This window comes from Hemicordylus capensis, chromosome 3 (assembly GCF_027244095.1).
Source record: "Hemicordylus capensis ecotype Gifberg chromosome 3, rHemCap1.1.pri, whole genome shotgun sequence".
In the NCBI taxonomy this organism is placed as follows: Eukaryota; Metazoa; Chordata; class Lepidosauria; order Squamata; family Cordylidae; genus Hemicordylus; species Hemicordylus capensis.
This window is the reverse complement of record NC_069659.1, coordinates 131,138,491-131,151,462: the sequence shown is the minus strand read 5'-3', so window position 1 is coordinate 131,151,462 and position 12,972 is coordinate 131,138,491.

Here is a 12,972-nt window from a genome sequence, read left to right as displayed (position 1 = left end):
CCTAGGGATAATTGGCACCAGATGGTGACATCGTTTATGTCTTCTGTGCCATGTCTGGCTTCATTCCCTGGGCCAGCTACGGCAGCCAGTGGGATTGTGGAGGCCAGCAGAGGCCAGCTGAAACCAGCAGAGGTAGCAGGTGAGTGGGTAGAGACTGCAGTGCAGGCTGCCAAAAATTTGGACACAGGCCATTTCTAATATATCACTATGCCACTGATCTCCTAGCTACATCATACTAACCTCAACCCACACTTAGGCAACAGAAGGTCTCTCAATGTCAATATAGACCAGTGATTCTCAAACTTGGGTCCTCAGGTGTTATTGGACTTCAACTCCCATAATCCCCAACCAAAGGCCACTGAGGCTGGGGATTATGAGAGTTGAAGTCCAATAACACCTGAGGACCCAAGTTTGAGAATCCCTGGTATAGACCTTCCTATGATGACATAGTCTGCCCCAGCTCTCAGTTCCACTACTTAAGGCCCCCCACCAAAGGCTGGAAAACTGCCCCAGCAGCTGTGCCCTCAGTGTTCCATATGGACAAAACATTTTTAAAAGTCCAAATGTGTGACTTTTGCCCACTCTGTCAGACAAATTGGACCTAACTGCTAGATATTGATAGTTAAGGAGAGCAAAGTAACAGATAAATAGTCAAAAGGTGGAAAGAAGCCACCGTCACAGTTCAAGTCTCACTCTCAAGCCAGATTGTGGGGGGGGGGAAGCTAGATGAAATCAATCCCACCCCACTGTGTCTCTTTTTGCTGGTGATTTTACATCGAAATATGTTGTAAAAATAATTGTGACATCCTACTATGCAGATCTTCCTTTACGTGGTGTGGAGTGACATACAGAGCAAAAAAAAAAAAAAAAAAAAGATGTCCAAAGCATACGTGCTTAATCTGGCTGCTTATTTGTTCTTTCATTGGTATTCAACATTGCTTGCCATTCCAATGGCCTTAAAACAGCCACAGCTCACTGATGCCTAGAATGGCCCAAGCAGAAAGGTCACTTCTTTGAAAAGCTGCATCAGCTGAAGGCAGAAGTGAACCTTCTGCACAGGCAAATGCTGAGCACTGTCTAGCCCAAGACTTGACAAAGCCCAAGCACCCATGGTGACTAGAAAGTTAACTGTGGTGCTAGACTAAGATATTCAGAGGCAGAGTGATTAATACAATCTTCCTTTGTGCCAGACAGGCCTGTTTCTGTTCTTGGCACATTACTCGTAAAGGGGATAAAGAAAAGCTCACTTACCTTTCCCCTCACCCAGGTCTGCCACTAAATCCGATAATTTTTTCAAGTGCCCATTGTCAGACTCACAGATTTTTGGCTGGCTCAGGGGTGGAGCTGTAATTGTGCATGTGGGTTCCATGAATCCATGCACTGCTGCTGTTGGGGCTGCCACACCTGCCATCATGGGCACTCAGCGGCCACCCCCTGATGCTCCTTTCTCCCTGCTGTGCACATGGTGGTGGCCGCCTCCCTGAGGGAGCAGTCTGTCATTCAGCTGCCATCACTACCGCCTCCATGCATGCAGAGAAGGAGCACCTCCTGCATGTATGGAAAGAGAAGGAGTGCCCCTGCGGCAGCCCCCCACCCCCAGGTTGGGGGATGGGCATCCCAAACATGGGCTGCCTGTGCCCTCCATACACTGCTGGGCTGGCTCCTAGATCCAAAGAAAATTTCCCAAGGCCTGATCTAGCAAAAGTGAAGCATTTAAAACTCTCATAGATTTCAAGGAATAAGAGAGAACCAAATGGTTAACTTTTCCCCATTGAAATACAGTCAATGGCTTAACTCTGTCTGTATTGTACTTACTGTACGTAGGTGTGTGTTGGTGAGCGAGGGGAGAGAGAGGGGGGGTGGGGGAAATGAGGTCTCTTTCCTAGAGGTTTGAAAGTATGTGGAGAGCAAACACCACAGCTAAATTGCATTATAAACAACATCATAGCTGTGTTGTTTGGACACCAAGAGATATGCCAGACTAATATGATAGGAGTTGAAGGTCCATATGCCCATTAAAATGAAAAAGGACTGATTATGTTTGTGACTCAGAGGTCTGTGGCCCAAATGAATATGTAAAGAATTAAATTAAATGTGCTGCTACGATTTAGCTGCAGAAAATGTTATTTCTCTCTCTTTTGTAGGTCCTGAGAAGGATTTAACTGTTATGGGGATATGAACGAGAGAGTCTAAAGGGCTGCAGGGAAACAGGCAGCAAGCTCTGTGCAGTCTGAAGCAACCCAACCATACAGGAAGCTGAGCCAAGTGCATTAAATAGCGGTGCTGCCTCCTACCTCAAGAGTTGGCAATTTTTCATTTACATGCTAAATAAGTAATGAGCTTCAGTCTCCACTGTCTTGTTTCTGGTGTACACCAATGTAATGTAGGCTTACAGTCCTGCCAAGTGAGAATAACACAATTTGTCAACCATTTTACCGAGGTGTAAACAAGTATATCAGATGGAGGCCAGTAGGGAAACCTTTCAAATGCCTGTCTTCTGGAGTGTAAAAAGTCTGCAGTAAATAGTCATCTTCCCACCACAGCATTAATACTCAAAATCGCTTACTTTTAAAAGCTTGGGCCAAGGTAAAATGTTCCAAATATGTATGTGCATAACGAATTAGTGCATAGCATTTGTATGATTATTAGGTCTTATTCTTTTCTGTTTGCCTTTGAAACATCCTTCCTTTAGCTATCCTTTGGGGTGCTAAAGAAATCAACAGCATCACTTTGCTGAATATGTGGTGGGAAATTGAAAAAAAAATCTTTGAAGCTTTGTCTAGAAGAACAGCAACAGCTCGCTTCTCTTCTTTATGCAGAGTGAACACCACAATGCCATTCTTTACAAGAAGCCTACAGCTTGGAAGGACAGAAGTCTCATGAATTCTCAAATCATTCAGGAAAACATCACAATCTGTTGCTGGTGTCATGTTTCTTTTAGATTGTGAGCCCTTTGGGGACAGAGATCCATCTTATTTATTATGTCTCTGTGTAAACCGCCCTGAGCCATTTTTGTAAAGGCAGTATAGAAATCAAAAAAATGAATGAATGAATGAATAATAGGGCTAACAATATGACAATAAGTGCTTCATCGACCATTAGTGCTTCATCGACCATTAGTGCCTATCTGGTGTATACCAGTTGAACAATGCATGTGGAATTCAGCCATCTGCATGAATGGATGTTAGGGGCTTAGATCTTCTTTTGCAGCAATGCCTATGACAAATAGAATCCCACTGTCACCTGGGTTCAGTTTTAGATGATGGGGGTGGGGGGGGGAGGACTGTTCAGCAAAGGTGCAATTCACCAGTTTGCTTCCATAGAAACCTCATGTGCTTCATTAGATCTTACAGATACAACAACTTAATGAATCTTCATACACTGGCATTCTTTTATTGGGGAGAAGCATTATAGCATTCTGTGTGAGAAAAATGAGGAAGGGCCATTTTGTGCAATCTCGATGAAAGAAGAACTGGTCTTATGGTAGAGAGCATGAATTGTCCCCTTTGCTTAGCAGGATCTTCCTTGGTTTGCATTTGAATGGGTGATTTCTTGTGAGTGCTTAGGAGATGAGGCCATAGCTCAGTGGAAGAGTATCTGAAGTCCCAGGTTCCCTCCCTGATCTCCAGGTAGGGCTGGGAGACTCCTGCCTGAAGCCTTGGAGAGCCACTGCTGGTCAGAATAGACAATACTGAGTTGGATGGACCAATGTTCTGACTCGGTATAGGGCAGCTTCCATGCCAATAGATCACTAAGGTCCGGTTATCACTTTATATATCTTTTACTTGGGCACCAATATCTGGCTGCAGATTACATATGCCTGTCATCAGAAAAGGGTATTGTGTTTAAAATGCAGTGCATGTGCCTTTTAAAACAGAAACAGCAACTTTAAACAGGCTCAAACCCGTATTTCAGATTCAGTAAAGTGGCACACAAAATGTTACATGTCTTTCCTTTTCAACTTGTATGCATTTAGTACTTGGGTAACTGTACTGCAATCAGCCACTTAATGGTGCACTCAGAGGTTACTGGTTCAAATCCCCACTCGTATGTTTCCCAGACTATGGGAAACGCCTATATCGGGCAACAGCGATATAGGAAGATGCTGAAAGGCATCATCTCATACAGCGTGGGAGATGGCAATGGTAAACCCCTCCTGGATTCTACTAAAGACAACCACAGGGTTCTGTGATCGCCAAGAGTGGACATCGACTCGACGGCACACTTTACCTTTAACTGTACTGCAAGATGTAAAGCAAGAAAGAGCTCTAGGTTTTGGTCAAGTAAATCTCATAACTTATGGCATTCGCTGCCACAGGGTGTCGTGATGACCAGTTGTTTAAATGGCTTTAAAAGGGGGTTAGATACTTTCATGGAGGATAGGTCTATTACTCATGATAGCTATGTAGAACTTAGATGTTTCAGAGGCAGGATACCTCTGAATATTAGTATTTGGGGCCATCAGCAGGTGAGTGCTATTGCCCAGTCCCTGCAATGCAATGTGCCCTACATGGAGCTGCCTTTGTATGTAGTTCGGAAACTTCACTTGGGTCAAAATGCAGCGGCTAGACTGGTCTCCGGGGTGTCTCTGAGAGACCATATTACGTCTATTTCAAAGCAATTGCAATGGCTGCCAATAGGTTTCCAGGCAACATACAAAGTGCTGGTAATTACCTTTAAAGTCCTAAACGGCTTAGGACTGGGTTACCTGGGAGAGCGCCTCCTTCTGCATGATCCCCACTGCACATTACGATCATCAAGAGAGGTCCATCTCCATATACCACCAGCTCATCTGGCGGTTACTCAGGAATGGGCCTTCTCTGTAGTCGCTCCTGGGCTGTGGAATGCTCTCCCTATAGACCTTCATGGCTTAACATCTTTACCAGCCTTCAAAAGAGCACTTAAGACACGTTTTTAAAGCCAGGCTTTTAGTAATTTCTAAGTTTAAATTTTTAATTGCTGTTGAGATTTTTTAATCTATATATATATTTCTCCTGGGTGTGCCCAGGAAAAATGCGTCCCGGCAGCCCAGCTGATTGGCTGGGCTGCGGGGGCGCCTGATTGGTCCTGGCGCATCCAGGAGAATTGCCTGGCCGGGCGGCTGCAGAGGCAAGGCTGCTGGCCCGGCCGCGGTGGGCCAGGCGGCGGCGGGCCCGGCCGCGGAGGCAAGGCGGTGGGCCCGGCAGCGGCGGCGGGCCAGGCAGCGGTGGGCCATGCGGCAGCGGCGGGCCAGCTAGAGGCACAGATGCTCTGTGCCTGGGCCCACTAGCAGTTGTAATTTCTGAATGTTTTACAATTTTTAATTGCTGCTTAGCTTTTTAAAATTGCTGTAATTTCTGATTGTGTTTGATTTTTTAATTCTTGTTTTAATAGCTGGTCTTGTTTGTCTCTGTTTTTGTGAACTGCCTGGAACCTCTAGAGTATATAAATTAAATATAAACAAACAAACAAATAGGGAAAAGGGCAGCCCAGTCTTGTTCCAGCACTCACTTGTCTGTCTAAAGTCCGGGAAACATTTGGCTCACTCCATTTAAAAAACTCTTTGAAATGGCCTGAAAACAAAGAGCTCTTGGAACCACGTCAGTTTGGGATGACCCTACTCGCATAACATCCTGAGCCACACCATGTTGAAAGGCCTTTGCTTAAGGAATCATGCATTCACTTGATATGCTTTTTGCCAGTTTTGGAAATCCTGAGCCATATCCAGACGAAGTCATCACTACGTCTAACTGACATTAATGCTGCCCAAGTTAGTCTTGCACAGCACCAGTGCCGTGTCTGCTAGAGCCTTCGGCAGCACAGGAGGTTCTGCACCACCTGCGTTGCGCTACAAGACATGTAGGCCACTGATTTCAATGGTGCTTAGTCATCATGGCTGAGTCTGGATGTTGCCCACTTTGTTTTTATATTTAAGTGCAATGGAAATTTGGATTGTCTTTAAAATAAACACAATTCACTTTTTTAACTGCATGCTGTGCCTTGCTTAAAAAATAATAATGGCCCATTCCACCTAATTGCTATTGCACACCATGTACTCAATGGATATGGAACTTAAATAATATTGGAGTTCTTTTAATAAGCAGAATTTAGATTGTTCTAGTACCCAGAACAGCTAGATGGTGGCAGCTGACTGAAGTTTTGAGAAATTTGTGATGGTACAGGACAGGATGTTCGGAGAAAAACTGAGTGCCCCCTGTATCATCGAGGATATCTGGGCATCAATTTCTATAGTCATATGTTTTAAGAACACAATGCAAATATTTTTGTTTCTATGTCTAGATCAAAAATATTTTGTGCATGTTTATTCATATGTCTTGCTGAGGCCAGTGAGATTTCCTCCCAAATTGCTGTGTTTGGGATTGCAGCCTCACAGCATATTAATGAACATGAAGAATCACAAAACCTTCATCAGTCTCTTGTAAGAATGCTGGTGACTGTTGGAATTATTTTTAATTAAGCTAAAATCCCCACTGCATATTGCACATCAGCACAACGTTTCCAATAGCATCTTGAAGAGCAGACAATGCAGTTGCCTAATAGATTTTCAGCCAGTGGGACTGCTGCTGGGAGGTGTGGGAGGAAAATTAGAACTATAAACCATGATTAAACCAGAAGATGTAGACTGGAAACAGGAAAGAATCTGGGGGTGGGCTGGTTAGGGACAGAAAAAGCCACTTTTGTTTGTTTGATCAGTTCTAACAGCCACCCAAAGCCTCAATGAGATTTAACATGAAGTCTCATAGCAATCGTGATAGGAAACTAGAGGTACAGACATACCTCCCTCCTGGAGTCAAGTGAGGCAGTGGATGTGTCAGGGGAGGATTAATGCAGAGGCAGAGGAGGCATCTGCCTACGACAGCAAAATTTGAGCAGTGGTAGTGGGGAGCGGAGGGGCGAGAGGAAAGTTCCCCCCTTTTACTTTATTTTTAAAAAGCTGCGGGGAGGGGGCAATCAGGTGAGGGGAAAGCTCACCGTTTTGCCCCCTAAAGATTGCTGGTGGGGGGGGGCACGGCAATGGCAGCAGCTGGCTGTAGGGAGAAAAGGGGGTGAGGAGAGGAGAATCACAGTGCCCCCCCTTTTTAACCTTGAGGCACAGCGAGCTCCTCCCCTCCTCCCCAGTAAAGGAACTCACTGTGGCACGGCCCACATAGCAGGCTTAGAGATTTTAAAAGAGGGCACTGCGACTCTCTCCTCCTCACCCCCCTCCCTGCAGCCAGCCGCCATTGTCGTGCCCTCCCCCCACACACCAGCAATCTTTAGGGGCAAGAGGGGGAACTTGCCCCTTGTCTGATCACCCCCTCCCCGCAGCTACTGCCGCTTCTGCGGCTTGTTTTGTCTTATTGCTGTTGTTTTATTAGTTTTATTGTGTGTTTTGTTATATTGCTGTGGGCCTTGCTCTGTTTCCCCCTGTCTTTGTTCTCCTGACACATATACCTGGTTCCAAATACAGTGTAGAATTTTGCTTCCCCTTGCTGTGTCAAGTGTGTTTTTGGCTTTAAAAAAACAAACACCCAGGTGGCCTCTTGCTTGGCTGGCCCTTAGATCAATCAGCACTTTATATAGTCAGCTTCTTCTGGAGAGAAGAACTGTTTGCTCTTTATCTTGATTTTCTTTAGACGGCTGTGGGGCTATTCACACTACCCTGCATGTGCTTGGGCAGATGGGGGAGAAAGCAGGGTTCAACTTACACAGGAACATAGGAAGCTGCCATATACTGAGTCAGACCATAGGTCCATCTAGCTCAGTATTGTCTACACAGACTGGTAGCGGCTTCTCCAAGGTTGCAGGCAGGAGTCGCTCTCAGCCCTATCTTGGAGATGCCAGGGAGGGAACTTGGAACCTAGATGCTCCTCCCAGAGTGGCAGCTCCATCCCCTGAGGGGAGTATCTCACAGTGCTCACACTTCTAGTCTCCCTTTCATATGCAACCAGGGCAGACCCTGCTTAGCTAAGGGAACAAGTCATGTTTGCTACCACAAGACCAGATGACCGCTTTCCCCAGATGACCGCTCTGGCCCCTAGTGGTGTGCAAGCCACTCACCCACATGACCAGCACTGCTGGGAGTATCACGGATGACTATCTGTGCTGCTCCCAGCAATGTGGGTAAACAGAGGCTGGGACTCATTCTGAGAAACCCACAGTACACTGCACACCAAGCGCAGTGCACTGGAGGGATTCACCCAGGGGACAGGTGCTCTAGGGACACTGACACATGAGCTCAGGAAATGGGTTAAAGGTGCATTTGCACCCTTAACCTTGGCTAACAGCCGGGCTTTTACACTGGGTTTCGTGCCAAAGCACAGCTGGGATCTATGCAGATCCCTGTGGTTCTCATGGGCAGCCAAGCCTATGCTTGGCTGCTCAGGAGAACAGCCTCTGTATGTCCCAAAAGGGAGAAGAAATCCATAGATGCTAACAGTTGAAGATATATATGTGTGTATATACAGCCTATTAGACTGTTTTGTTTGTTTCTTTAAAAATGTACTACCTGTGCTTAAAATTCAATTTGGTGTATACATTTAAAATGCACTATAGTAAAATGATAGCCACCTAATGGCATAGTGGGGAAATGACTTGATTAGCAAGCCAGAGGTTGCCGGTTCGAATCCCTGCTGGTATGTTTCCCAGACTATGGGAAGCACTTATATTGGGCAGCAGCAATATAGGAGATGCTGAAAGGCATCATCTCATACTGCGCTGGACGTGGCAATGGTAAACCCCTTCTGTATTCTACCAAAGAAAACCACAGGGCTCTGTGGTCACCAGGAGTCGACACTGACTCGACGGCACACTCTACTGTAAAATGATCTGAAACAGCAAACTATAACTAAAGTTGACATATACCTTCTGTTGTGTTAAATTAATGTTCCTTGTTGCCCAGGACTATCAAGTCCAGGGTCTAACAATACAGGACTCATGGGAAATGGGTGGGCCTCTTCCTTCAGTGGCTTACCCAAGGTGAGTTCACTGCCTGTCTTGAATGTGATCCGTGACACAGACAGTGACTTGTATGAAATGCTCCCCAGATCTTCGGAGGCCGGAGAATGGTATTCTGCACTGGCCACGCCCCTTGGCAGCTGCTTGTTTGGCTTTCATAAGAAAGTGGTTCATATTAACATACTCCAAACTACAGGGAACCCTGGATTAGCAGATTTCTTACTAGTGTGAAGCAAATGGTTTGGCCTCTTACTCCTGGAAGTTGAGCGTGTGGCCACTGTGGCTGCAACCAGGGGTGTGTCAGTGTTTGTGTGTGTGTGTGTGTTGTGTGTGTGTGGGGGGTGCTTCCCATCTCCACACTGAGTAAATGTGAGGAAGTTTGCATGAGAAGAGATCTGAGTGGTGCAGACTATGGAAGCAGAACATGGAGTTTTCTAAAATTAATGGTGACAATTACATATTTTTTTGAAAAGATATCTAGCTTTTAAGTTCCCAGATAATGTATTCAGTCAATAATTTAATTAGTGTGTCAAAAGAGGAGAAATGATATGACCCTCTTACAATGAGAGAACCCTTAACCGTTGGTGAAAATGATGTGGAGCTCTATGGAAGAAGGAATTTCTGTATGAACTAATTAGGGAAGCCAGTGACTTGTTTGAAGCCACACTGATTAAGCCAATCAAAGATGTTAGAGGAGAATTAAAGACTGCAAAAAGAAAAAGAAAAAAGAAAAAGTTGATAATGCTGGCTCATGAGTTCTGGCCACAGTTTGTAAAACGAACACCCTCTAAAGAATGGGTAGCAATCACACTCCCTAATAGATAAATAGAATGATATGCACATGCACAACTGTCCAAAACCTTTGGGGATTTTTTTCTGCTCAAAAAAATCAATAGTAAGGAAATGAATACCCAAGATGGAAACTGAAATGCCAATAAGAAAAAAGTTGAAAGTAGGAGTACTATTTCTGACTTTTTTTTGCGAGTGGGAGGAAAGATATTTCATGTGTGGGGCAAGAAGTTTCAGAGGCCTGCTTTTATACATATTCAAGGTTGTAATAAACAAAAATATCCCACCCCTTCATTTCAAAAAGCATTTGTTATGATTAGCCATTTGCGTCTTTGGCATGCATATCTAGGACATCGCCCCATTTGTTTATAATAGTCACAGAGAGCTGGTTTAGTGGCGAGCAGTATTCTTTTGTGAGCAAAGCAACATCAGCTAAGGATACATAAGACAGCCCCAGCTGCAGCTTCCATAGGCACTCATAGGCCACATCCACACATAACACAAGACAGCAGTTAAACATGGCAGAGGTTGGAACTCCGTTATGTCCAAATGTGTGCAACTGCAGTTTTGCAGCAAAAGTGACCTGAGGTTTGTCTCGCCCAACTCCAGTTTGAACCTTCAGTTTGTAGTGAGTTTTGCCGCCGTAACCTGAGGTTTTTGGGCGGCAGCATTATGTCCAATTGCGGATGGCGCCATAACCATAGTTCCGTTCACTTTCTGGAACAGTAATCATAGAGACAGCAGCACAGACCTGCCTGGGATTGTGCCCGCTCCATGCCTGCATGCCTTGCTGGCTGCTTCTCTGAGCACTTGCCCCACACTCTGTCTCCAATCCAAGAAAGCAGTTGTCTGGCAACTGGAATGCTGCCACATCCCAACCCAAGCTTGTCTGCCTATCAAATGGCTAAGTCACATTAGTGATTAGTATTAGGGATTCAGAATATGTGAGGCTATCTGCTTCTCCCACAGACCTCTCTTTCATAAGAATGTCAGGCCATAGAGACATGCTCAGTTAGGGATTGCTGCCCAGATGCTGCCCAGCCCGGTTGCTCTATACAAGCAAGCCATGGGGACGGGTACTCCGGCAACAGCTCTGTCTTGGCAACTGCTGCAAAACAAGCTGTCAAAGTGTGCCCTCTACCAGCCTATCCACCCATTTGAACATGTCTATCTTTCTTTTTGCCTGGAATGGTGACCCAACTCTCCTGGGGTCACTGGAAATCGGGGCTCCCCTATCCCACAATTCCTCCAGCAGCAGATCTGCATATGGCGTAACACAGTCCAAACATGGGAAAATCGAATAAGAATAAAGATCTGTCCCTGGTCCTGGTGTTTCACCAGTCTGCCCAGCTGGCTATGCTTGCTGGACATGTGGAGCATCAAATTCTCCTTTGGGTGCGCGAAAGGCTTCCCTGGAGGAAGGGAGGGGTCACAATGCAAAAGTCCTATTATTAACTACAGTGAACAGGGGCCCCATGCAAGCAGCCCCCTCTTTTTGGGTTAGCTCAACTCATGAGCACACTGTCTGATGGAAGACCGAAGGTTTTTGAGTCTAAGGTCCTCCCCAGTAGACTGGCCCTCTCATGAGAATGCTAGTCCCCTGGTGGCAAGCTGTCATGGTGGCAGGAGTGTGGTTTGGTCTCCATGGACTGTTTTGCTGGGATGAGCCATTGCAAGAGCATCCTTGGTCACAGCGGGCCAGACCCCAGGATCTTTTGCCCTCCCTCATATTCATATCCCCATCTAGGATGTCATAATGTTCTCTTTCCTTTCCTGTGTAACAGGAAAATAAAGTCCCCCAGACCAGTGTTCCCTCTAACAAGGATTCCCAGATGTTGACTACAGTTCCCAGAACCCTCAGTTGCAATTGCTTTTGCTTGGGTATTATGGGAGTTGTAGTCATCTGGGAATGCCTGTTAGAGGGAACACTGCCCCAGATCCCGTCCACCAGAAATTGTGCTTGTGTGAGATAGATCCCCCCCCCGGGTTCTTACAAGGATGGCAGTACTATCGTTGTCAAAAGGGATGGCATAGCATGGCATGGCATGGCATTTGAAGGGATTTAAATGCCCAAGGGTGGGTGGACTATTTCAAAAAAGCAGGATTGTGCTCAGCGCACCTCGTTGAAGATTGTGGCCAATGGCTGCTGGCCTGGAGACGTGCTGACACCTTGCACAGTCTGGCAATGCAAGCACTATGGAGCTTGCTTGGGTGCAACCTTGGCAGACCTGCCACTCCTCAAATTTTGCCACCCCTCTCTGGGGTAGGGGCAGCTGCAGCAAGAGGGGCAGGTGAGGGGAAAGACCCCCCCCTTTCCCCTTCTAAAAACCACCACTGTGCTGTGGGATCAGGCAGCAAACGCCACACAGCGGTGGCTGTGGGGAGGAGGGGAAAGTAAAAGTCCCTCCGTTTACTTTAAAACGCCACTGGGCGGTGGAATGGGGTGGCAGTGGCTGCAGCAGGGAGGGTGGTGGTGGGGTGAGGGACAAGTTCCCCCTTTACCTTAAAGGCCCCAAACGGGCTGCAGATGGGGTGTGTGCACTCATTTGGGAAGGAGGGAGGGGAGCTGGAAGGAGCGCTCCCTTGCCTCCCCACCACACAGCAGCGCTGCTTTAAGGTAAAAGGGGGAACTTTCCCCTCACTCCACCACCACTCTCCCTGCTGCAGCCGCTGCCACCCCATTCTGCCGCGCAACAATGTTTTAAAGTAAAAAGGGGGACTTTTACTTTCCCCTCGGGCCCCCCTCCTCACAGCTGCTGCTGTGTGGCCTTCGCTGCCCCATCCCGCTGCTGTGGTGGCTTTTAGTAGGAAAAAGGGGGGACTTTCCTCCTACCACCCCTACCCTCGCTGCAATGGGGGAGGCAAATCCTTGGCCACCTATGGGTGGCAAAAGGCTTAATCTGCCCCTGCTCCAAAGGACTACTTATTTCAATAGGACTTCCTACTGAGTAATTTAGTCAGAATGTGAACCACTGTCTTTAGACATCACAGTAAAATAGACTGGAAATGGATGGGAGAGTATGCATTTTTCCATTGAATATATTGCAAAGTATCTGTGGCAAAGAAGAAAATTCACTAATTTTTATTCAGGTGGTTTAGCTTTGTGGCTGCACATTGTTAAAAATGGAAAAAGTATGACTTCCACAGTTCAGCTTCAGCTAATACTGCAGAGGAAGAGTCACAGGACATACTGGCACCTAACCAAGCCCTTGAGGCTTCAGGGCCCACATGGCTTGTCAGAGCATA